General features: G+C 48.1%; 1 protein-coding gene across 2 annotated transcripts in view; it reads right to left on the bottom strand.

Annotated features, from left to right (window-relative positions):
• The window catches only part of SGMS1 (sphingomyelin synthase 1), an 88,610-nt gene extending 65,253 nt beyond the window's left edge, over positions 1 to 23,357 (bottom strand). The window contains exon 1 of one of the 2 annotated variants that reach the window (XM_021537077.2): positions 23,288 to 23,357. The gene's annotated coding sequence lies outside the window, so the exon portion shown is untranslated. Of the gene's footprint in view, positions 1 to 6,630; positions 7,126 to 23,287 lie in introns of those variants that run through there. The other variant, XM_077784809.1, reaches the window with a different exon arrangement.
• Between the last annotated feature and the right edge of the window lie 689 nt (positions 23,358 to 24,046).

Here is a 24,046-nt window from a genome sequence, read left to right as displayed (position 1 = left end):
CTGGGAAGCAAACCCACTCTTCATCCCATCCCTCCAGCCTCCAAGGGACACAAAAGCAGGGTGTAGATTCAGAATAGCATTACCCTGTGCTCCATAGGGCTCTTCCAATCCAGCTTTCACTCTTAGATAAAGGAAAAGCAGAGGTCTCCCTGCTCCATTCACATTAGTACAATTCACACATTTCCACTCAAATACAAGTTGGAGAGGAAGGGGGGATAGATAAATCCAATTCTGCCTGTTGATGCAGCACCAAACCCAATGAGCTGTCTGCCAGGAAACAAGCAGCTGGAAGCTTGGTAATTCTTTCTTGAGACTCCTTTTTAGCTACATTTAGGATTACTTGGAAAATTTGCTTTTCAGTTTTTACACTGCCTCACCTTCAGTGAGTGCTGCAGGGAGGGGGACACCAGGAACCTCCACCTGCAGGCCAGAAGATTCTTCTGTGCCACAGGCTGGAAATCAAACAGCTTTTGTCCATCTGGACAGAGCCAGGGAAAGCCCTGCCAGCCTCCTGTCCTGCCTGCTGTAGGACCATGAGAGGTGTCACCCATCCCAGAAAATTCTTCTGTGCCACAGGCTGGAAATCAAACAGCTTTTGTCCAAGTGGACAGAGCCATGGAAAAGCCTCCTGCCCTGCTGCTGTAGGACCATGAGAGGTGTCACCCAAGCCAGGAAGGGCCAGTTTCCATGAGTAACTGGCCATTATCTCACAAGAGCAGCCCTCCCAACTTTATCACGCTGGCTTATCTGCAGAGTTTGGGGAGCCCCCAGAAGCCGCCTGTGCTGCCCCAGGAGGAAGGGAAGGCTCCACACCCTTCCAGCTATGACAGTTCTTGTGGATCTCAGAGCACTCAGTGCTGCTCAGACACAAACACGTTTTTGATGAGCAAGCTGTGAATCAGCAGCATTTGCTGTGAGAATCCCGAGCTGCTCCCTCGCAGCTGCTGCAGCCTCTCCCTCTCCAGCACAGGGCACAGGGAGCCTGCAAGGACAGAGCCTGCCACATCCAGAATGATTTCTGGGCTGAAGAAAGGACAGGAGGAGCAATTCACAGCGACAGTTTGGGTGCTGGCAGCAGGACTGCATGGCAGGGTTTGATTAGAGCTCCTTCCTGTCTGTCCTGTGGTACACACAGCACTGCCCAACTCTAACACTGCTAACACACTTTTCAGAAAACACAAGGTCTGTTTTCCCCACACCAGGGAGCCTGTATGCCAAACTCCTCCCTCCCCTGAGGGCCACCCTTCTGCTTGCAGAGCACTGGCTGCTGTTCTGCTGGGGACAAGCTGCTGGTTCAGGGCCCTGTTTCCCTACACTCAGTATCCCTGTGGAAACGGTTCAGCTTCTGGAGTTGCTAAGTGATGCAGAGCCAGGGAATATCTGCACGTAAATGACAAGCTGTGCCACAGAATCACAGAATTATTTAAGTTGGAAAAGCATCCTGCTCGATGCTATTCACAGAAAGGGTGATGAAGTTCTGGAATGGCTGCCCAGGGAGGTGGTGGAGTCAGCATCCCTGGATTTGTTAAAAACAGACTGGATGTGGCACTGGGTGCCAGGGTTTAGTTGAGGTGTTGGGGTTGGGTTGGACTCGATGATCTTGGAGGTCTCTTCCAACCCAACCCAGAGATTCTGTGAATTCATCTAACATGACCATGCTCAGCTCTGGCTGTGCCACCCCCTGCTCTGACAGCCAAAGTGTTTCCTTTGTGCAGAAGCACCAGCTGAGAAGAAATCCAGGAGGTTTTGATGCTGTGAGGATCAATGAGTGAAGTTACCACCAGCCTTGTTCTTCATGTCACAGCACGGCTCAGAACCACCAAGCAATGGGACCCAAACACCTCCAGAGCTCTGCTGGCTTATTCCCAGAAGTTTCCCCATTTTCTAGCACAATGTCCCAGCACAGCCTGCAGCAGGCTCAGAGTGGGAGCTCCATCTTCTTCTCAAGAGTCAGCTCCATCTCTGACTGATGCATCTGGAGATGTCACAGCCAGTGGAGATCTGCAGGATTCCCAGAGAGAGCACGTGATTCCTCTTACTAATATTCAGATGTTTCCCAGGTGAATGCTACCATCCTTATTATCCACGTGGAATTACAAGCAAACCAGGATTTAGGAGAGTTAAGTGGCCACATCTGAGTGCTGAGGGCCACTTCGTAGACTTTACAGAGCTCCTTGTGCTGTTCATCAGCAAAGCTTTGGAGTTGAGGGTTCTCCTGTGTCTTTTCCTTCCCCACATCCACACAAGCAGCACCATGGTCAAAAGAGCAAGAGCAGACTCTTGTCTTGTTTTCTTATTCCAATTAACCAGCAGGGATCAGGAATATCTGTGAGAGCTGGATTAACCAGCTGAAGAATGATGCTTGGAGAAGGCACCCCCATGACTAGAGCAGCCTGGCACAGGATATTTCCAATTTCACTGCTTTTTTTTGCACCATTTCACCAGTACTGAAGTACTCTTTAAAAATACTCTGGAGAAATTCAGCCTAAATAGATCACTCACACAAGTTCACCAACCCAGTTTGCTCATAGATTGAAGAAATCAAATTAATTGATTTGGAGACAACGTAAGGGATTTTGAGAGGACGTTTAGCTGATGCCTAGGATGTCATTTAATCCTCCTCACAGTTAATTCTTTGAGTGTAGGGAGCCAGTAAAATTTGTGGTGCAGCCCTTACACAGAAAAACATCTCCACAGGCGTGCTAATCACGGAACTATTTTGCAAATTGTTCCTAATCTACAGTTGCTTGTCTCTGCTCTCTTCCTGCAGAGACAATAAAATCATCCAGCTAATAGCAATGTGCAAGGGAAGGAATGGTCCTCATTTGGTTTAATAGACAGATCTGCACTAGGGAACCACTAAATAGTGCAGTGATGAACTCAGGGAGGCAGCCCAGAAACATCTCTTCCATCTTTTGGGCAGGGGAAGCTGCTAGGAGACCTGCCAGCACAATGCAAACTCATTCCTAGTGTCCCAAAAAGTGAAAAAACTGTTACTGCAATCAACAACAACATAATTATGTGAATTAGCAGGGTTTGTTCGTGGGATTATTTTTCTTCTTAGTTCTTGCAGTACCATGGTGTATCATGAATACACCTGACCTCTGCGGCAGGAGACTCTTTCCCTATCTCCAAAATAATCATTCCTGTTTCTAGACCTCCTCCCCCACCTTATTGTTGCTCATCCTTCCAAAAAACACCTTCCAGGGCACAATTCTCTCCACAAACCTGGCCCCAGTGTTGCTATGACCCTTCTCACCCCTTAGGGAGCCACGTGCCCCAAGGAAATCTTGGCCCTCTATGGATGCCTGTACACTGGGAAGTGACTTGGTACACACTGATATTTTTAACAGTCCCCAAAGGGTGAGATGCCCAGAATTCTTCAGATTCACCCAAAAATACTTTGAAGAGAAAAAGCAAAGATTGGTTAATTCTAAGAAAGCAATTATGGCTAGGTCAGAAAATACTAATAAGATGAAACACAGTGCAACTACTCACTGTTGAGGCCTTGACAGGGTGTTCACAGCCAAAACCACCAAGATAAAAACCCAGGTTCTGATCATTTAGACATGTTAGGGATAAGTAATTCAGGGAATAACCAGAGTTATGGACCGCAGTGACATCAGAGAAGTTTCCTGGTGCCCATCACCAATAGCAACCACTTCATATTACCTATTATACAGCTTAATTTTATCAATCAAACTGGTGTTTGGCATCTCATGAACCATTTTCCAGGGACTGGTACCTATTCTGGTTTTGCAGGAGGGTGGGATAAAAGTTGAGGACTCCATGACAGGCTTGGTCTAAATGCTCCTGCTAAAGAGATGGAGACAGAAATGGCTCACCTTGACCTGTAGATAATGTCAGAATTCCCACTGTACTTAAATCCATGACTTCACAGCCAAAAGCCTCCCTGCCAAGTTATCCACTGATTCAGAAATGAGCCACAGCAGTTTAAACTAAGCTCTTCTCATTTTGCAAGTGCCTTGAAACAGCAGGACCTCAAACATATCCCACCTCTTAACAGGTAATAGCTGAGACTCAGCCATTGCAAGGACAGGAAAAAGAGGTGTTCAAGGACCAGAGAGTTGAGAAACCATGAGATTTCTAAGTTTTTAACACCAGAACAATTCCTAGGAGGATGAGACTTCACTAAGTGAAACATGACTCCTGCAGAGCAGTGGTGTGATGGCCTGGGAAGGAGGAGAGACACCAGGATGGCTGCTGGTGCTTCCCTGCAGATCCCAAAGGGATCCCTACAGATCCCAAAGGGAGGATCAGAGAGACAGAGTCATTTACAGCCTGCAGAGAGCACAGGGAAGGAGCAGGGCTCCAGCCCAGATCTGCTGGCTGCTCTTCCAGCCCCAGCAGGGTTAAGAGCATTAGTCCAGACTCAGGGGGACAGGATCCTGAGTTGGTGACTGAGTGTCTGAATGTCTCCTTTGTGGGCTGCCCTGCGTCACCACAGGCACGGAGCTCGCTCCAAGGACACATGGGGCACGGCCAATTCCACAATTCCACAAGGATGCTGTGGTTCTCCTGGGCAGGGAGGCCTGGGGATACTTCTCAGGACAGCTAAAAACAACCTGTTCCATGAAGAACCCTGAGAGCTCCACTGAAGTGGGAAAAAACACACCTAAACACATTCTGCTCAAGTGGCAAATACCTCACAATGAGCCCAAGCAGTTTTCCTCAAGTTACTGCAGTAATTAAAAGGCCTTCTGAGTATAAAGAATGTGCTGCTGGCACTTAAATTTATAAAGGAGGCTTCTTTGAGCTCTTAAAATATCATTCCATCTCTATGTGGGTCTCATCTAAAGTGAGGATTTGCACAGTAATTTTATTGATATCAGACCAGCAAACTTCCAGGCATGCAGCTTGTTAACCTTTGCAAATCACCCTCCTTCCAAGGAAAACTTCATCAAAGAACGGCTGAAAATGGGAAAAGGGAAAGTATGGCCCCCATGGCACCTTTAGGAAGGAGCCAGCACACCCAAGACCAGGGATGACTTTTTGCAGATTTTCTTTGGTGCTGCAAACACTCAATGAAAAGTCAGGGTTGAAATGAAATAGGTCCACTGTTACAACCCCCAAAGTCAGTCAGCCCAAGCTTTAGGGTTTTCATTTCCTTCATAGCCTCATGCAACAGAAAAACCACAAACAAGCAGAAACACAGAGAAGCAGCAAAAAAAAAAAAACCACGACCCAAACCCTAACCCTCAAAGCTGCTCAGCCGTAGCAGTTAAATCAACATTTAAGAGCAGCTCAACTGCCCCAACCAGACAAGGCTCTGCCTGAGGCTTTGGCTACTTTCAGCTCCAGGAACTTCCTGAGCATGGATTTAGGAATCCTTTGGGAAATCTCTCATCCCAAGAGCTGCTCAGCTTCCCCCCCACTCCCTGCAACTCGATCCCACTGAAACTCTTTGTATCCACAACGCTCTGGCAAGGAGTTGGACAGGTTCCTTCAGGGAGGAGTCTACATGCCACTGCCTACTCCTTGGGATTCCAGGCCCTGCCTCATCCCACATTTTTCAGTCACAGGAGAGCAAAAAAATCCTTTTTTCTGGCTCCCAGGCCACACAGCTATGTTTACATTACATTAATAAGCTGGGAGGGTTTGCTCGCTCACAGACACCAGGTTGAGAAAAAACTCTTCTCCTCTGCAATAAGATGTAGGAGAGACTTTGGCAATTCTTTACTGTAAAACAGCAAATACCAGAAATGTGCTTCTCCTCTAAAGCAAAGCAGACTTTATCTCAGTAGGTTCCTCTATGATTCCTAAGATGCCACACTGCAATTTTCCAGCACATTTCTAGCTGCTCCTACTTACTTACTCAGTAATATCCAGTGGAAATTTGGAGGAGAAAAGCTGATTGCTGACTCTTCCATAAATAAAAAATAAACTGGTTACGGATGCCAATAATTTTTCATACAATAAAGGGCTTGGAATGTGATATGCCAATCAAAATTAACATTTAAATGTGACACGTTGCCCCACTCCATCCCACTCCTGGCCATCAAGTCTGTTAGAGGTCCTTGTTCCCACTGCACTTTTCCCCATGGCTGCATTCCACTCCAGGGGTAAAGGTTGCCTGTAAGCACTTTAAACAGTATGTGAAAAGCTTTGTTTATCCAAAAATATTTTAGCTCTGAGAAACATTAAAGCAAGATGTAGATTTCGGCATTTGCACAGCAAAGAACTGCAACTCCTACAGATATTGCCAGAAATTTTTTTTTTCCTTAAGGCTTTCCAGCTATGAAGGACTATTTTGCCAAAGCAAAGCTACGAACAAAAAGTGTCATCTCTTAGCAATGGGCTGCAAAAGGTTGTCACAGCAAGGTTGAGGATGAAGCAAGGCTGTCATTTCTGTCTTGCTCACTTTTTTCAGAGCAGATAATTGATCAAACAATAGGAAGAACCTGAGGGTGCAGCAGGAATACCCAAAACTTATGGGATCTTCCCCAGTAAGCAGCTCTAGAAAACCACTATCAAAATAAAGGGAATTCCCCTGCAGGCTGGACCACAACTTCCCTTACAGGAGTGAAATCCAGCCAGCCTGCAGATCACCTGCTGTACTCCCTAACACTCTAAAACACTCATGTTCAGCCCTAAAACACTCATACCCACCTTAAAACACAACTGTGCCCCAAGCACTCAGCAAGGCTGCTGTTTAAAACAAGAGGAATCAACCACAGTGGTCACCAGAGGCAAAAGCATGACAATCAAACAACAATCACAATTCAGCTGATCCTAGTTCTCCCAGGAGAACAGCACTGCAAGACAGCAATATTTAGAATGTTATTGCCTAAAAGCAGCTTGTTTTCCAGCTCCAAACTCTTCTCATTTTTAAAGGCTGCTGTAGACATGCTCCCTGTTTCAGCAGAGGAAATAAAATGTGCTGGACCCTGTTGCCAAGGCCAGGCTACTGAGCCTGGGGTGTTCCTTGGAGAGGGCAGGGGACACTTATCTGCCACTCCACTGGTTCTGGAGCAGTTATCAATTAGAGCATTTTCCTGTGCTCAATCCTTATCTGTCTCTACAGGCTCACCATCCCAGAGCTCCAGATCCATGTTTTTCTTGGGATATGGTTTTGCTGTTTTCCCCCTGCCAGGGAATTCCCAACCACCAGCTGGGTCTGCACCAGTTCCTTACACCTATTAACTGCTTAATTAATCAATGGACTTATTTCTTTCTACTCTGCAAAAGTAGAATTAACCAAGTAAAAACAGAAAAAAAAAAACCCAAAAAACCAAAACGAAACACACAGACCTTCACTTACTCCTAGTGTCTTCCAAACTGGAATTTGCCTGGTTGGTGTGATTTTAAACCAGACTTTAATTCCCTTTTTTTTTTCTTACACCTGGGAGAAAAGTAGTTACACCAGGCATGCTAAGTGCTAAAATTAACTGGTTTGCCTAAATGCAACACATCAAGCCAGCTGCAGCACTTCCTGAGGTACAGACTACAAAATCAGCAAGTCACACAAGATCCTCAATGCTCAGTTTACCAGAAGTTAAAAAAGGAGGGGAAAGAACAGTTTTACACCTCTGAGAGCACTGGAGGGGCAGAAAGGCAGGCTGGCCATAGACCAAAAGGCTCACTCAGCACCACCATCGCCTTTAGAAAGGAGATCCCTCTCCATCTTTGTCCAAAGACACTTTCCAAACCTGTGGGGAGAGGATGCCTAATTCTGAACCACACAGAAGTCATCGTGCAAGAGGCACCAGAGCTGGGGCCAGCTGCCAGCTCAAACAGAGATTTCAGTCCTTGCTGCCAAAGCACAAAGAGCAGCAGGCAAAGCTGCCCCGTACCCATGAATTTAATGTCAACGCTAAAGCAGACAAAGAGGTTGGAATACAAAAGTGCCCTTCAGGCCTCACTGTCTGCTCCATTGCTTCTCCAAACACCAGTGAAATGGCACAACTGTCCCAGTCAGCCCAGGGAAGTTACCAGTGTAGCAAAAGCAGAGCAAACCTTTCAATGGTTTCAACTGGTGACAGAGCAGTTTATGGCCACCTCATCTGGGACCTTTCCAAGCCACTGCAGAGCATGGCAGCACAGCAGAGAAGAAATCTGTTCCCTTCCCTTTCTGAGGGTTATCCTCACCTCAGGGACACTGTAACAACCTATTTGCCTTCTCCAAATCCTGAGGGGGGGGTTTTTTGGTTTTTTTTTGTTTTTTTTTTAAATTTAGGGTCTGGATAAACAGCAGCCCAGAGAGCAGAGGAGCATTAGCTCAGTCCCAGCTGGGTGGTGACAGCCTGCACTGCTCAGCCCCAGCTGGAGTTCCCAGACCAGAAGAAAGTCTCCCAGCACATGGCACACACACAGCAATAAAACCTGAAATCGGTGATGCTGTCTCATTTCCCACTCCTCTGCACAACACCGTTTATTTTTAGGTCATAACTCCTGATGCAGGATGGAAAGGAAGGGTGGGCACAAGCACAACAGCTGCAAGCAAACTTGGAAACACCAAGAATTAAACATTTCCACTTCACATTTTGTTAAAACAGCTACACCTTCACCTCACACTGAGTATTTCTGGAGCCAAGATTTGTACTGGCACATGGATGTCACCTTCTCATGTGGCTTCCCAGCAGGCACAAGCTGCTTACAGAGCCTGTCACCATCATAAAACCTGAGCCAAGGGAGGGTCAGGTTGGACATCAGGAGGAATTTCTTCCTGGAAAGGGTGGGCAGGGAGGTCACTCAGTGCTCTGGGCTGGTGACAGGGTGGGGATGGGGCACAGCTAGGACTCCATGGTCTGGGAGGTGTTTTCCAACTTAAATCCATCTGGGAGCCTTGTGAACTACAGCAAATGCTGCTTTTTTGCCTCTTGCTTCACAGGGAAAGAACAGGATTGAACAAGCTGGGTCAGGTGTGGGGGAGGAATATTGAGCAGGTGACTCCTGAGTAGTGGCTGAGCAAGGAAATGTCTGGTGTGAGAACTGAGAAATCAGTGAAACTCTGCCCAAGTCACTTGAACCAAAGGCAGTAACCAAACCCAGTACACCACATCAGAGCAAGAGTTCCACAGTGAGACCTGGGCAGCAAGTCAGGAAAGGCAGAGACACCTCGTCACCTTCCTGCACAAGGCAGGAAAGCAAAGCTCAGGAAAAATCAGCAAACTGGCCATGACCAAGCACACCTCCTCCTGAAGCAGCTCTCTTTCTGGAGAGCCCATTTTCACCTCAGCCAGCCAGCAAGGAAGGGATGCACACCCAGAAGTGCCTTCACCAGCCTGAAGCTCTGCTGCAGCTCCTTCCTCTCCTCTCTCACAGCAAGGCTTTTTATTTCTTAAATACATCAAGCACGTCTCACAAACCTCTCGTAGCCACTTAAAGCCAGGGGTTAAGTGCAGCTCAAGTGAGGCAGCATTTCTGCTGTTACACTAAAATTGTCTCACATGTTGCTTTTTCTGTTGGTGCCACAGGCATCAGAGGGAAGCAGGAGGGAGCTGAAGGCAGCAAGTGCAGCTACAGGCACAGGAAAGCAGCTCCAGGGTGGCTCTGCACAGGTGACTCGGCTGGGGTGCAGCCTGCTCCCAAATCCCACAAACAGAGCCCATTCCCTGGGTGTCCAGAGGCAGGGGATGTGCTCTCCATGTGCTGGGAGTGCTTTATTCCTCCTGGCAGGTGAGCAGCAAAGCTCCTGCCAGGGTATCACGCCCAGGGAGGGACCACAGACCTCAAACTCCCAGCAAGGCTTTGCCCTCAGCTGCCCCACACATCAAATCCAGCAGGAACATTTCTCTCCTGAGAGTCTCCTGGGAAAAGAGATTCTTCTGGCCACTGCAAAGAAAGAATAAATGAGCCACCTGCACACAAATGCACTGAAGACAAGGAATTCAAACTGGGTTTGCACTTAATTCATTTGCTGCAGGTGAAGCTACAGGATGACACCTGTGACAATCAGGTTTGTGTTTAATTAGTCTAGAAAGCAGCTATAAGAGTAGCAATTGCTCTGTGCTAACCATCCATACACCCTCAGTCTGATGCAAAAGACCTCTAAACCTCAGGAAGAGATTTTAAACAGGCTTAACAAGTGGCAGATGACTTGCTGGAGTTGAGAGGTCATCCCCGTGGGAAAACAGCACAATGTGTCCATAAATAAAGTAACTCGACAGAACAAGTACAGCTGAGTCCTAAGGAAGCAAAACAAATTCAATAAATTGAAACTTCCAGCTACAGAAGTTATGTCAATTTTCAGAGGTTCCATAGTTCACAGCAGGAATTTGTTTCACATGCTCCAAGCTTTTTACTCTCAGTCTTGGCCTCAAAGCCATCAGCTTGGAGAAGGAATTTAACTTGGAAAAGGTATTTTCTGGACAACACAGCCTGTTTTTAATCTTGCTTCTTTCAGGCATTGCTGCAACAATCTTCCTGTGCAGGTAAACAAATGGTAAGGGATGATAATTTCCCAGGCTTTGATGGGTATACAGGTAGAAATTCCATATAAAAAAATATATCCTTCAGAGTTAGCTTTGGAGAATGCTCTGTTAGCTAAGGCTCTGCCTTCACCATGGAAAAAGCCCTTTGGGACAGGCAAACCTGGCCATGCACTCTCAGCATGAGATCTGGCAACCTGTCGAAGTGCTGCTGGCTATTCTGCAGCAGACATTTGGCAGGAATTCCACAGCTTTTCCTGGAATTCCACAGCTTTCCTTGAATTCCACAGCTTTTCCTGGAATTCCCTCCCCCCCCCCCCCAGCAGCAACAGCTCAATCCAGAGTACTGCAATGAGGGAACACACTTTCACTTTGAACACAACCAGATTGTGATTTAACTCTGACCCCTTCAGTCCCACCCATTCCCAGCCCAACACTTTGCAGTGGTTTTGGTATTTCAGCAAGAGCTGCCTTCCCCTTTTCCTCCTGAAAGTTTCTGTAGCAAACGTTGACACCCAGTTATCAAACTGTGGCTTTTCAAAGAGACACAAATTCCCTGAAGAAACCAAAATACTGGATTGGAACAGGGGGGAGGGAATTCCCTACTGTGGTCTGCTCCTGTTAAAAATACCCAGTCTAAAGGCTGCACCTGCACAGGTGTGAGAGATTAATAATATCTTCCAAACAAGTCTGTGAACAAGGAAAATATAACTGGCTTTTGCACTACTTCCCTTTTTGAGAGGCCATTTCCTGCAAAGCATCCTTTACTCAAGTTTTCCATCAGCTTTGTAAACGCCCAACAGCTTCTTTCAGCTTCAACTCTTCATCAGATGATTTATGAAGGGTGCAAAAACACTACACTGGCAGGAAAGAGAAAAACTGAGCTCCACAAGTGTTATCTGCAAATTTGACCTGAACAAAGCAACATATTTTTGCTTAAAATTAACAGAAAATAGGGTGGGAAATTGAGCTAAATTTTCCATAAAATGGGAAAGTGCTGCTGGGGCTGCAGACAAATCCTGTGCTCAGAAGCAAGGAGTCACTATCAGTAGGAAAGACCTTCCCTGGAATGCACAGATGCCTTGTTCAAAAGGGACAACAGGAACACAACACCAAGAGGAGCCCTGCATAAAACCACCAAAGTCATGACAGCAAACAAACCCATTTGAAAATGGTTGTTTGTCCCCATTTCTGTGGAACAGCCCAAAACAGGGATTGATTGTCTGCTTCCAGTTCCCAACACAAGCAAGAAATTTAAGCTCCCTCATCCTCAGAAATATCAGCAGTACAAGCTATCCCATTTCTCAGCTAAAGAAACTTTTCTATTGCAGATTTGACAAGCCAGCTGGCCTTGTATCTGGCAAAAATACAGTTTCTGGATCCACCTCCCCAAAACTGGACACACCTCAGCATCAGGAATCTATTCCACCCCTGTAAGAGCCATCTGCAGTATCTTGGGGCTCTGACCAAGCAATTAGTTCCTCTTAATTACTGGAATGGGACCACCCCCAGCTGGAATTGCAGCCAGCTCTCCCTCCCTGCCCTGCCCTTGGGGGGATTCTGATCCCTGACTCCAGCTTCAGGGAAGCTCTGCTGGGAAAAGCAGAGCCTGGAAATGGGATCCTGGCTGCACTTCTGGATGTAAACATGCAGGGGGATATCCTGCAGGACAAGCAGGTCACACAGCCCTGGCACAGTGACACCCGGGAGCTGGGAGGGAGCAGCACTGGGATGCCTCCAGTTGCATCCTGCCTGACCACAGCCAGCTTGGGGAGAAGCCAGACACGTCCCCCCTGCAGGATGAGGAGCCTCCCTCCTCTCCCCTGCAGCTCTGCTCAGTGTTTGGTTCTTAAACGAAGGGGAAGGAAGTGTGGCAAAGCATCCTCCCCATCCCCACAACCCACACTTGGAGGGGTGTCCCAGTGCCCACAATCCTAAACTTTGAGGGTGTCCCAAACCAAACAATTCCACACCTGAAGGGGTGTCCCAATCCACACAATCCTGAACTTTGAGGGGGTCTCCCAATCCCCCCATCCCCACACCTGGAAGGTCGTCCCTGTCCTCCACAATCCTGAACTTTGAGGGATGTCCCAGTCCACAATCCCACACCTGGAGGGGAGTCCCAGTCCCCACAATCCTAAAGTTTGAGGGTGTCCCAATCCCCCCAGCCCAACACTTGGAGGTGTGTCCCAGTTTCCCAGGAAGTGTGTCCCAATCCCCATAATCCTTCACCTGGAAGAATGTCCCAGTCTCCACAATCCTGCATTTTGAGGGGTGTCCCAATGCCCACAGTCCCTGTCCCCCATAATCTGAAACACAATCTGGATGACACAACCCAGCTGCAAAAAGGGGAGCTGAAGTCCCAAAAGCAGGAGAAGGTTCTGCCCTCATCAGATACAGCCACAGATGTTCCTCCATAGGATTTAAGATGGACTGACATGCCTTGCAAAAGCAGTTTAATTGAGATAAAATAAAATATTCTCCATAAACTCTAATACAAAATAAAAATCATCACAGCCCCTAAATTTCTGATGCTGACTTTACCAAGCCAAGCTTTGTTTCCTTCTTCAGCATATTAAAAATCCAGTTAATGCTTCAATGACTGAATCACCAGTTGTTATAAACTATCTACATCACTTTCATCCCCTCCCTGAAGTTTCTGGGAAATTCATTGCATCTGCATATGACAGGAGAATCCAAGTTTGACAACACTTGCCAGAACAATATTCCTGCACTCTGAGCACAGGGAACAGCACACACAAACAGGGGGGCTGATCTGGCAAAGGCAGCTGCTGCTGGAATGCCAAATTCCCCTCCCCTCTCACCTTACCAAAAACCCCAAATGCAGCACAAGGTTCCCCAAGAAAGACAGGACTTGGGGCTCATCGGACAGGACAGAGCCTGTGGAGATGGGAATGGACAGGGGGAGGTGGGAATGGACACCAGGACATGGGAGTGGACAGGGGGAGGTGGGAATGGCCATCAGGATGTGGGAATGGACAGGGGGAGAGGTGGGAATGGACACCAGGATATGGGAATGGCCAGGGGGACCTAGGAATGGATATCAGGATGTGGAAATGGACTCCAGGACATGGGAGTGGACAGGGAGAGATGAGAATGGACACCAGGATGTGGGAATGGACAGGGGGAGGTGAGAGTGGACACCAGGACGTAAGAGTGGACACGAGGAGGTGGCAGTGGACATGAGGAGGTGGCAGTGGACACCAGGACATGGCAGTGGACACCAGGACATGGCAGTGGACACAGAGGAACAATGAGCAGACCAGGAAAGCCACAAGGACTGCTCCCAGAGGTGATTTCCAAGTGTGTGATTTTATCTGCACTTCTGAGCCTCGCACAAACCTCGCTCTCTCTGATACCAAGAGGCAGCACCAGAGGTGGCAAGTCAAACCTGGGAATATTTGCAGAGTCACACTGGGAATACTTGTATTAAACACTGTGCTTAAAAGCGTGTTGCTTTGCTGCACATCAGCACTTCCATGGAGGAATTATTTAAGTACACAGCTCTGGAAGCACCTAAGGAAGTGTCCAGATAAGGAATAGCTCTGTTCCTTCTCCTCTTCCCTCTTGTCTGAGGAACTGCAGGAATGGTGCTGCCCTCACCCTGTCACTGTAAATCATAGCAATAAAAATCCCAATTAAAACCTAAAAGGTACTTTGCTCAAGACAATCGGGCAGAACAATCTGTCTTCTAAGGGCCTGACTTGAACACTTCAGTTTTAAAAAGTCCATCCCAAATAAAATAAGTAGGTTATTAAGCACTCAGCAGTCCCTTCACATAAATGTCCATGGAGTAATTCACTGTTTTTATTAAAAAGGAAATGTTTTTAAAGCAGACCAGGAAAGGAAACAAATCCTCAGAACCAGAAGATAATACTGCCTCCAGAAAAGCCACTACAGAAACCATTCCTCTTTTTTATTTATTTTAATTCTTTGACCACTTTTAAGGCTATGAACACATCAGCATGTTCAGCTCTCCAAATTCTTCTTGTGCCACTTTGCAATGTCTGTGGAAATAAATGAACCTTTGAAGTCTGTGGGGCCTCTTCCATGACCATAACACCACAAAGACAAAAGGACGCGAGAACTCTACACCACATTCTGCACTCAAGCACTGCTCCAGCAGCCCCAAATCCAACAATCCCAGGCAAAGATTGGCAAAGAGACTCCACAACACCTGAGCACTTCTTTCCAACAGTGAGTAGCACCAACTGAACAGGGCACATCTGGTGTGCAAATGTTACACTGGAATACACCCCACAAGCTGCACTGGGCTCTATCCCAACTATCCCAATTTAGGACAGTACTGGGAAACAAGCAAGTCTGAGCACTTCCAGCTGTGTGCACACAACCTGGCACTGCACTGACACCAGCAAGTGTCCTCCAGTTATTTCCAAAAGCAAGACCCACTTCAGCTCATCTGCTGCAGACCCTCAGCTGCCTCCTGCTCTTAAATAAAAATAAAACTCAAAGATACCTCAGTCCCAAACACAAAGTTTGACAGAGTCACTGCAATAGTTATTCCAGTTCAGGGGTGCAGAAAATGTCATTAATGCTTTGCATGACCCAGGCCTGAAAGAAGCCCGTTACTGATATTCCTGTGCTGCTGTTTCCCTCAGTGTTGTTATTTCCCTCTTGATAAGGCCCCACCCTGCCAGGCAAACCACAGAGCATGTCTCCAAAACATCATGGAATGCCCTTTAATACTGGAAACTGGGAATATGAAGACAAGGAGAGGGAAGAAAAGACTGCTCTTTAACAGCCATTAATTAAATCAGCCCAGAAAGCCCACTTGGAACAGATGAACCCCAACCTTGGGGTGAACCTGAAAGCAGAGATTCAGTGATAGGGATCAGAGGTGATAGCTCTGAGGTGTTCCCTCCTCCCCTGGGTGCCAAGGTGGGAAGCCTCTGCCTGCCACAAGCCACCCTGCCACCACAAGCACTCCCTCACAGAGGAACACACCAGTGTTCCAGGCTGGGAAATTCAACAGGCTCCTCTCCAGAATCATGGAATGGCTCCATCCTGGCTTGGAAGGGACCTTCCAGCTCACCTCTGATGAGTTCTGCACATGCAGTGAGGCCAGAGTTTGGAACCTGCACCTTGCAAAGGTTGGGAGCTCTGTGTCCCCACATCTCCCTGTGTCAGGAACAAACATCTGAGCCCCCTCTGCAAGGTGCCAGCTCTGCAGGAATGCAAGGCTTCCATCCCATAATACTCATGGTGAAAAGTGCAGCAAGACAGAGGCAGGCAAAGCCTTATCCACCTCACAATTTCTGGGAAGATCAGAGCAGAAGGGCCAAATGCTCCTTGGGTTAACCCATGCCCTGGTTATTATCCAATCTTCAAATAAACACAAGTCATTAATTTTTTAGCATGACATCACATCCTGCAGGCTGAATTTCAACACACAGCCATAACAGTGGAACCACGTGAAGAAATACAGCATTCCCTAGGATTTCTAATCTGCTTTCCAACCTTTTACCTTGGAAAGACCTAAATGGATGTACTGGACATCCCTGGAAACATCCTTATTCTGGAAACAAGATCCCCAGGGAGTTAAACACAAAGACAAAACAGTCTATGAAGTCAATCAACGTTTTGTAGAGTGGACAATTATTTTAAATATTTGCTCATATCCAGCTACAAATGGGCAGCATTAAAGCACAATTACAGTGTGAGAGTGATTACAAAGTTATGAGGTTAAAGGAGATTGTTTGCATTAAGTACAAGAAGTCTAACAGGAAGAATCATAAAAGGATTTCAGACTGGCAGCCACTCAATAAAGTGGCCAAAGACAGTTCCCTGCAGACAGTTATAAATGTTATAAAGGGCTCAATTCACTTTTGCTCTGATGGGCCATGAGTTAAGGAGCAGCAGTCAGAAATTAAGATAGCTAAAGTTCATTGAGAACATCAACTCAGCTGGCCAGGCACACAGAAGAAAACAGCTAATGGCCCTTAGTGCATCAATCTGGGGCACCTGTATCCGATATCACCTGGGTCTCAGGTTCCTCCCTCTCCTCCCCTGGCACTGAATCAAGCTTGCAGGGCATCTCCCCACACCAGGTGGGAATCCCTCTCCCAGAGCAGCCCATCTCCTTCTTCAAACCCCAGTGGGACCCTGAGAAACCTGACATTTCTTTGGGGTTAGGCCTGCTCAAAGGAGGAAGTAATAGAGATTTGCCTGTGGTTTGTGAATGTCATCTCTACAAGTTTCTCCCAGCCACTTACACTTCCTGAGCCTATGGCTGAACTCTGGCATTCCCTCTCAAAAACATTCTTAATTCTTGGATACAAGACACGTGGATGGATGGGTCTGTGTCTTCTCAGCACAGACACTCATTTTCTTGCAAGCAAAGCAAGTCTGAACTCAAATAATCCCCTTCAGATAAATGTGCTTAGGGCCCTGTTTTTGTTTTTAAAATGGCCTTTGATAACCAATCTATTTATGTTTTGAAAGGGAGAAAAAAATGTATTAGGAAATTGCACAGGCACAAAAACAAAGGCAGTATCTGACAAAGAGCTTTGTTAATTTGTGGGTAATTGCTCATTACTGCAAAATAAGGTTTTTGCAGTGTTTCATGGAGAGTAGATAAGAACCCCCAGCCCATTACTGAGTATTGCTTTTGGCAAAGGCGAGCTTCTCCCAGGGTGGAGAGCCTCCATAAAACCACAATTCCATTAAATACAGATCCTGACATCCCAAAAGCACCCAGGGAAAGGGAACAATTTGTTCTGTCGAGTCATTTAGCAGGGATCTTCACGTGCTTGCACTCCCCCTTTTCTGTCCACTCTTGCCTTGTTCACAGCTCTGCTTTGGGCATCACCTCCCCCACTGCCTCTGCTGAGCACCCCAAACTTCAGCACTTTGGAACATGGGTGTTCCCCTCCCTTCCCCTAAGTCTGGTTTACTCTCTTATTCCACTAAAAATGTATTCCCTAGACACTCAACACCCCACAGGCCACTGGCACCCCCTGCAAGGGGCAAAGCTCACCCACAAGTGCTGGATTTTCCCTCCCAGTTAAAGCAAGTGGGTTTGGAGCCCTGATGCACCACAGAATCCCAGAATGGTTTGGTTAGGAAGGGACTTAAAACCCAACCTATTCTACCACCTGCCATGGCAGGGACACCTTCCACTATCCCAGGCTGTTCCAAGCTCTGTCCAACCTGGCCTTGGACACTTCCAGGGACGGGACAGCCACAATTTCTGTGCCAGCACTGAAGGAGGACACCCTGGAATGCTCCCTCTCACCACTCACATGGCCAAGCAGGTATTCCAGCAGCAATCGCCCTCAAGGCACTTTCAAGGTCTTTTTCATCATCCTAACAGCAGAGCCATTTTTAAGCCTTTCAAATAGCTTTAAATTAACTTCCCTGACAAACTTTTGCAGAGCAATATAAGCTGGCTACATAAAACTCCAGGCAGGGCCACAGAGAAGACAAAAAGCAGACCTGAGAGCAGAGGAGACACTCGATTTTGATGGAGCTGGTTCATTACTATGTAGATTCAAAGCCATTCCTGTGGTTACTGAAGCACTACCCCAGCCCTCCTAGCAGGCAAAAATTCATTTTGTGTACAAATAGGGCTTTTACAGATTTGGCACAGTGCTCGACTGCAGAGTCAAACTTTTGAATGCCTGATAAGATTTTGCTTGAAAGTGGCAGGAGAGCTCATGCCAGGAACCCGTATGAAATGCCAGCTCAGTGGCAGAAGGTCAAAGCCTGGTATCAGGAGATTTAATGAAAGTGTTTCCAGACAAACTTCTTAAAAGCACTGTGCTATCTAGGGAGGCACAGATTTACACATTTGGAAAGCCAAGGACCAATCTTTATGACTCCTTTCCAATCCAGGGTTATTTCTTTAATACTTTACCTCACAAAAAGCACAGCAATAGTGTCTCCTTTTCTGTGTCTATCCAATCCTTGGGTATTTGGTTGAAGTTAAGAATAAAGAAGTGTTTATTGCCAGAGTTGATATTTCACAAAAAAATCAAATTTAAAAAAAAAAAAAAAAACACCAAAACCATCAACCAAACAAAAAAAACCCCAAACAACCCCCAGCTCCTCCCAGAACAACAAACTCTCAGGTGCAGAAGTTGCTGATGTCCTGAATAAAAACCCCAGAAGACAGACGCAGACAACTGAGTTTAAAGATCAACAATTAACCTTTCTCCAGCAGTGCCTAAAACTATGGCTGGAGAAGCAGAAATTTAAATTGAACTGAAAGGTTCTATAATCTTTACCATTTTTACTGAAGTGTTTGAGGTTAAGTTGGTGTCAACAATGACCCTTCAGCAGACGTCAAGCATTAAGACTTTCAACATAGTGGATTTTGCCAGCTGTCACCAGGCTGCAATGTACAGAGGGACACTAAAACCCCATCAAACCCTGATCTGTCTGCTCAGGGTCTCCCTTTCCATCTACACAAATGCACTGTTGGATTCACTCACTCTTAAGAGCAGATTTGCAAGTGCTCCTCCACTCTCCCATTAAAGCATTTCAATTGTCTGCCTCTGCCATTTTAACAAATTCAAGTATAAGACTTTAAATTCAATTAGCACAAATCTCAGTGCTCCCAACATTAAATTTGCAAGTGACATTTAGTGGCATTCAACACACACGGAGCTAAGCTAATACACTAATGGACCAGCAAGGGAAATTGTAAAACACTCCCAATTGCAATGCTCTTTTTTAGTAAAGGAAATTAAAGGAGTAGGCTGCAGTGGACAGGAGGAGATGGCAGCTATGAAAAATCCTTCTTAAGCCAAGGCTGCAAAAGCTCTCCTGTCCAAATCCACCTGCTCAGAAAGGGGCACTTTTAAGGCTCTTTCAGTCCTTCAGACAGGATTTACCCTGGTTTTACTTCTGTTTCTTCCTAATTTTTCTGATGAAGGCTTACACAATGCAGCCCCACTGTGTGCTGTTCCCCAGACACAGAGAGCAGGATAAAATTCCCAAGCCTTGTCCCACACAGCTAAGAAGGATGTGACGGTGCCCACAGCACCCCAAAAAGCCAGTCCAGCAAAGCCACCTGAGGAATTCTGCTACCACACCTGTGCCTCACCCAGCTTGCTAAGGAAGCTGCCACTGGAAAAACCCAAAGCTAGCTAGTGGACTTCAGAGATTCCTTTTTTTTTTTCCCAACTGGCAATATGCTTTGCTTTTGTTTCATTTAAACAGAAAAAGCTACCTTCAAGCAGTTTCAAAATCAAGGAGACACAAGGCAGACCAGGCTAGAAAGTCAGGGAGGAAAAAAGTGTTAGAGTCATGGCTCTAAGCAGAGGGAGATTTATTTTGTTGTGTATTTAAATCTAACCAAATTAGGAAAGGCTAAACCTAGGGAAGATGCTTCCCCAGTAAGGATTTATTAGTGGTTTTCTTTGATTATGGATGTGTAATTGGACAGCAGGCAGGACTGCAGCAGCACATGAAGGAAACATCAACAGGACATCTGTCCCACTCTCGATTTGCTCCCCTGATTGGATGAATCAACTATAAAGCTCAGCAACAGCAGTAACTGCATTTCTTTAAGAAACATGTTACAGTCTCCAAAATTAAGTTTTCTCTTTCCAGCTTTTGATCAAGGACTATTAGAACAAAGCTCATGGCTTACTTTCAAGAATGTGGGTTTTTTCTCTCCTCAACAACAAAACCACATTTGACAAGGCCAGAAACAATACAGACAAATATTTTAGAGGTGTCTAAATCCCAGAATCCCAGAATGGTTTGGGCTGGAAGGCACCTCAAAGACCTTCTCTTTCCACCCTGCTGCCACAGGCAGGGACACCTTCCACCAAGCCCCACTACACACCTGGCAGCTTATTAGGATGGATGTTCCTTAATCCATGAAACGACAAAGTAACCTGCACCAAACACTGCCTCTGCTAAGTAGATTTTCAAAACAATAAATATGACTGGGATGAAATAATGCCAAAAAGTTGGTCTGTTTCACACAATCCTCAGTCTTCTACATTTCCCCCAGCATTTTGGAGAAGGAGGGGACAGGACTTGATAATTAACTTAATGATGTCACACCACACACTTTGGGAATTCAAGCTGTATTAAAAGCTGGAGATTCCATGCAGAACACCAGCCTTCCAGAGGGCTCCTGCCCCTCTCTTTGTGCTGGTGCCCTGGGCCCAAAAAGCCTCCAATGACGCCAAAATTCCTTTGGAAAGCACTGCCAGTACACGGGAGCTCAGTTCGTGACCATCAGATCCAAGAAAGCTCTAAAAAAACTCAGGTTTTTGAGTTCATTTTAAGCTCACCTCTACTTCAGAGCGCTTTCTCCCCATACAGCTGGATTTGATGTGCTGCACTTGAATCACGACTGAAATAGCATCAGGTGCTCTGCTCCACTTCAGCAAAGAACAGCCTGGACCTACCTGGCTGGGCAGCCTCAGAAATCCTTCCTGCCCCACTCAAGTCCCTGCAAACCACCCCAGGAAACAGGGACCTCGTGCATGTCCAATAAAAGCAGCCTTCAGGCCTGTGTGCAACATTCCTTCACTTTTTGGTGATGCTATATGGATTTATTCTATTACTCCAACAGGCCCTTTCCCCAGCAAGGGTCTGGATTCTTTCTGAGCAGTTTTTTTTTTTTTTTTTCCCCCCACAGGTTGTCCTGCTGCCCCAATTAAAAAGCCTTTAATTCCGCAACCATTCCTTAAGGCCAGGCTGAAATTGCTTTTAAATCTGAGTAAGTCCCAGGCCACCCATATTTAGTGCACCAATTAACCAATGCTGAGTGATGCAGAGAGGCAGCAACCAGAAGAAGGAAAAACTTTTAACCCACAGTGCAGGGGTGCAGTTCAAGGGAACTCGAGAATTATCTAATTAAAAGTAGTATTAAAATTAAAAAGCTATTCAAGCTTGATGAGTGTTGAGAGAAGCAATGAGATCCATGGAAAACAACAAATCACTGCCTTTTAACCATTCACTCTGAGCAGTCAAATAACATCCATAATACCTGCAAGTCCTGAAAATCATCCACCTACTTGGATTTATTAAATTTGTGTCACATTAAAAGCTAATTAACATGAGAGACGCTGTTCCCAGGTTGATAAAGTAGAAGGAGAAAGAAACATAATAATTTGGGAATCACCATTTGTTGCACAGATCACAAACACAGTCTAAAGGCAACTGAGCTGAATTTAGTTCTGCTCCACATGCTCAAAAACTCAGAAAAATCACAGCAATCTCTCTGGATTTAGAGGGGGTTTATTACCCATACTGTAAAAGCAGCCTTTACCTTTCGTCTGCCACCAACCAGGTGGACTGCCCTCTCTTTCCAAACTCTACACAACCTCTCTAAGCTGGAGCAATTCTAACATCTGCAAAATACTACACAAAACAAACCAGAATGCAAGTCCAACACAGCATCCACTTCCCAAAAAAACACAGCCAAGCCCAGACCCACCAAGACCCACAGCACCACTTCCCCTGACTTCAGCCAGGTGGTTTGTACTGATTCTGTGTTTTGCACTGCTTCACAGCTGGGCATGGAAGCCAACAGAAAAGCATTTTCAGCCATGTGGACTTGGGAGAAGGGAGTATGAAGGCATCACTACAAATCCTGCTGTCACACCAGGCTGCACCATCAGCCAAAGTGACACGAGGACATTCATCGACATCCCGGTGCTGCTCTGCTAGGAGAGGCTGCCTGCATCAGCAGGCTTCAGCAGCACCATGTCAATATGGCAGAGCTCTCGTTTTTTATAAATAATAATCTTTTACTCTCTCTTCCCATCCTCTCTCCCTGTATTTATGGTGCCTTGAAGGCATCGAGGCACTCTTTAATGAGGTTTTCACACAAGACAGAATAAATTAGAAACCTTGATCAAAACAGGCCCTCCAGGAGGAACACAGTACAAAGACAGCCCCATGCCTTATACACCGTGAAAAATCCAAATACTGCAGCCGGGCAGTCAGCAAGCTGTTCCATGAGCAAACAGGGAGCACATCCTCCTGCCAGGGTGCCCGTGATGGAGAGGTCTCTCCTTTTCATCCCTGTTCTGCCCCGAGCCTGTCTGTCCCCAAGAGGGGGACAAAGCCATCACCCCCTTGCCACCCCAGAAACCTCAGCCCCAGGAAGGAAGCACAGACTCAGTGTCACTGGGATGGGATTGGGGTGGGATTGGGGTGGGATTGGGCTGCTCCCACTCACAGCAGATGCCTCCAGCTTCCCCTGGAGCAGGGAGTATCCTGCCTTTCCATCCCAGCCATCAGAGGGATGCAGCCCCGGGCTGAGGGGAGTGGGCTCACCCCCACACTGCCACCCGAGCTAAGGGGACCAGATGTCCCCACAGAGCCCCTGGGGCAGGCAGGACCAGAGCGGCCACCCCAACACCCGGGAGGAGGGACAGACGTGAGCGGGGGGAGGACAGCGCTGGCTCCTGGGGCTGCGGAGCTCCCCGGTGCCACCGCACCGCCCGAGCTGCCGGGACCGCTGCGGAGCCCGGCTGCCGCAGCTGCCGGCGCCCCGGGGGCAGCCCCGAAGCGGGCTGCGGAGCTCCCCCGGCAGAGCTCCGAGCTGCCGGGGCTCCCGCGGCCGCAGCCCCGCTGCGGGGCTGAGCAGCCCGCCCGCTCCCCGGGGCCGCGGGGCCCAGACCGCCCGTGCTGCGGGGCCGAGGCTCCGTCACACCCCCGAGCCCCGAGCCCGCCCGGAGCCGCCGCGGCTGCGGGGGCCGGAGCTCTGCCCGCGTCCCCCGGGGCCGCCGCCGCGATGAGGAGCCGCAGCCCCCCGCGGCACGTCCCCGTGGGGCGGCGGCGGCCGCGTCCCCGCTGTCACCGCCGCTGTCCCCGCCGCCGTCCCGTCCCGCCGCCCCCGGGCCTGCGCTCAGCCGGAGGCCGCTGGCTCGGCGCTCACTCACCGTGCGGAGCGCGGCTCGGCGGGGCCGGGCGCGGGCGGGTCCCGGCGGTGCGGCGGCCGCAGCCCGCTGCCCGTGTCCCGTTCCGGCGCCCCGCTCCCGTGCCCGTGTCCCGTGCGGCGGGCGGGGCGGGGGCACCGCGCACACGTGACCGCCGTGTCATCCCGGCCGCCATCTTGTGCCCGGCCCTCCCGGCCGGGGGGCGCTGCGCCTCGGCATCGCCTCCGCAAACCCGTCTGCGTCCCCATTCCCATTTCCCATTCCCATCTCCATTTCCCATTCCCATCTCCATCCCCATTTCCCATCCCCATCTCCATTCCCATCCCCATCTCCATTCCCATCCCCGTCCCCAACCCCGTTCCCATTCCCAACCCCGTTCCCATTCCCATCCCCATTCCCGTCCCCATTCCCATTGACATCCACAGGCTCAGCACAGCCTGTGGTGTGCAGGACCAGCCCGCTGCTCCCTGTGTTTTGATCCCAGGATCATTGAGGCTGGAAAATCCATCTGAGTCCCAGCAGTGCCCAGAGCACTGAGTGCCACCTCCAGCCCTTCCTGGGACACCTCCAGGGATAGGCACTCCAAAGCTCCCTGGGCAGCCCTGCCAAGGCCTGAGCAGCCTTTCCATGGAGAAATTCCTGCTGCTGTCCCAGCTGAGCCTCCCCTGGCCCAGCTTGAGGCCGTTTCCCCTTGTCCTGTCCCTGTTCCCTGGCAGCAGAGCCCGACCCCCCCTGGCTGTCCCCTCCTGGCAGGAGCTGTGC

The sequence above is a fragment of the Lonchura striata genome, chromosome 7, assembly GCF_046129695.1.
Source record: "Lonchura striata isolate bLonStr1 chromosome 7, bLonStr1.mat, whole genome shotgun sequence".
NCBI lineage: Eukaryota > Metazoa > Chordata > Aves > Passeriformes > Estrildidae > Lonchura > Lonchura striata.
This window is presented reverse-complemented; position numbering and strand designations above follow the sequence as displayed.